Below are 2,712 nucleotides of genomic sequence, written 5' to 3' on the forward strand. Positions count from 1 at the left end.
GAACGATCGTTGCAGCGGAACGCTTGCAATAGTGTTCCAATGGCATGCCGTTCAGACGGCACGGAACAGCTCGTTGCCAGGGGCGGACGCAGAACAAGTTGGCCATAGGGGCTGGCGCTGGATTCCACTATATACTTTTTCATAGTCAAATATATTATATATATAATATATGTAGATATATAATATTATATAATGCAAAAACCATAATTACAACAACCGTAAAAATGTATATATATTTAATACGAACTAGTCCAATATATATCTAATAAAAAGAACAAAAAACAGTGTCATAGCTGTGTTTTTACATCTAAAGCTGCGACAACTGAATTCTACGTGTTCTCATCGATTGAAAACGTTGCAGGATTTGTTCGTTTTCAATTGTTAAAAACAAGTCCTTTTCAATATACATAATTAAACTGTCATTCTTCCACTCTTCTTCCATCGATTTCGCAAGTCAGTCTAGACAATCTCATATTTTTTATAAAAAGTAGCTATTAGAATATGTGCATTTGACAAGAATTTCAAAGTTGAAGCTATAGAATTAAAAAAAATAAAAACTTTAAAATAACTATTGTTTATAACTTTTTTTACAAACTTGCAACTATTCTCTGAAAATCTTAAAAAAATAATAGATAGAATACAAAATTAACACTTTAATAAATTCCTTTACTTCACAATTTGTGTAGAATTTAAATTTAAATTCACTAAAATCTCAAAGACTCAAACCCTCTTTTCACCGTTTTTATGTGCCACTGTTATAAACCCTTCATTCTCTCTCTTTTTATTTTTCTAAATTGCAATATACAACTTAAAGTACTTATATTTTACAGAAGATAATTTTTTTATTTAATTATTTAAACAAAACGTGTTCCCACATATAAAAGTGTTAGCACTTTTACAAGTTTCAAGTCTATTTTATCTAAGCTAAAAACGCGTCAAACCAATTAATAGAGGTCAGTTTGACTTTTTAGTTTTATTTTTAAATTACTCGATCTTCTTCCTCACTCAGTCACTCCCCATTGCGTCATGGTTATACTTTTTCTTTGCAAATTTTAAATTTTCCCTTCTTCCTTCTTTAATTTCAGCCCTTACAGCTATTCATTCCAAGATAATTTCTTCTATAATACCATTAGTTGGTAAGGGCTTAATATGATTTTTCAAAATTTTAAAAATTTTGAAAGTAGAAATTTTTTAAAAAAAATTGGGTAAGGGCTTAAGCCCTACCCTCCGCCCAAGTGTGTCCGCCCCTGCTCGTCGCAGAGAGCACCACGTTGCGGCCGGAAAGCACCATTGCTGAATGGTACCCTTGTTAGGGCTTGTATAAAGACTGTTGAAGCCCACAAACCCATGTTTAGTAGCCCACTCAGTAAACATGACGACCCGTGTTAATCAAAATGGGTTTCACAAGATCTTTTGGTTAACAAACTCAAACTTCTTTTTACACAATACCTCGGAGGAGCTGTATAGGTGAGGTTCTTGGAAACGATTTTCTCTTCCAAAATTGTCCCCACTCTCTCTTCTTCAAGAACAAATTCTGGACGAAATCGAAAAAGGTAAGAACGGGTTGATTTTCCGCTCCTTATTTTTTCTCGTTCCATGAATTCTTTCTTTCTTTGGGCGAATCTTCATTGAATTTGAATCAGGTGATGACAGGGAAGTTTCAGTTTGTAAATGTTTTGTAGAAATGTCAATCTTGGTGGGCGTTTATTCGAATTTTGTTTACATCTATTGGGCAAATCCTTGGGGAGTAGTTATGTGTTGACTGTTTTGAAAATTTTTGGACCTTTTCCGCACAGATTCGAAAAGTGACTACTGAGATGAGCATTTTCAAATCAAATGGTCTATTAGAGCATCCACTATACTATCCGCCCCGAAACTGCCGCCGCCGCGGCTAACTATAGTGGGAGAAGCGTCCGCTCCGGTACGGAAGGGCGATCGGCGACTAGGCGCCGAGGACGCGCCGGGCGCGGTGCGCGGCGGTGAGCGGCGTGCCGGTAGGGGGCGTACAAATTTTTTTTTCCATTTTTTTAAAAATTTATTTAATTTACCTATAAATACACTTCATTTTCCTCGTTATTTTCACAACATTCCAACTCTTTATTCATACTTTCTCTCATTAAAATTTGTGGATTCCATTGGTATTAAAAATGGACGATTTGTGGAATGACACGTGCAATTTGTTGATTCCATTGGTATTAAAATATAAAAATTAAAAATTAAAGTGAAAAGTGGCTAAAATAAGTGTCCACTATTGCTGCCGACACTTTTTTTTGTGGGCGCGGACAAATACGAAGTGGCTGTGGATAGTGTTGCCCACGGTTCACGAACCGGCGGTTCCGGTTCGGTCGAAGGCGGAACCGGAACCGAACCGTGAGGCTATTTCACGGTTCCGGTTCGAAAACCGGCGGTTCCGGTTCCGGTTCGGAACCGCCGGTTTTTCCGGCGGTTTAGGTGGTTCCGGTTCGGAACCGGCGGTTTCACGGTTCGGTTGTATTTTTTTTAATTTGAAATTTGGATTTATACAACAAATTGGAACAAGACAATGTATAATTCAAATAGAAATACGGCGAATAAGGAGAAAATGATATCAATTTTATTGAGTTTGAGTTGTAACGGACAACGATACATTACAAATTACAATATATATACATCTACAACTACAAGTATACAACATACAACAATGTAATATAATTTACATTGAAAAAAACATGA

General features: G+C 36.3%; 1 long non-coding RNA gene across 1 annotated transcript; it reads left to right on the forward strand.

Annotated features, from left to right (window-relative positions):
* The first annotated feature begins 1,278 nt into the window (after positions 1-1,278).
* Positions 1,279-2,148, forward strand: LOC121803302. The gene is made up of 2 exons (XR_006050958.1): positions 1,279-1,553; positions 1,797-2,148. It is a non-coding gene; the product is annotated as an uncharacterized LOC121803302 (long non-coding RNA).
* Positions 2,149-2,712: the final 564 nt, after the last annotated feature.

Source organism: Salvia splendens, chromosome 5 (assembly GCF_004379255.2).
Source record: "Salvia splendens isolate huo1 chromosome 5, SspV2, whole genome shotgun sequence".
Lineage (NCBI taxonomy): Eukaryota > Viridiplantae > Streptophyta > Magnoliopsida > Lamiales > Lamiaceae > Salvia > Salvia splendens.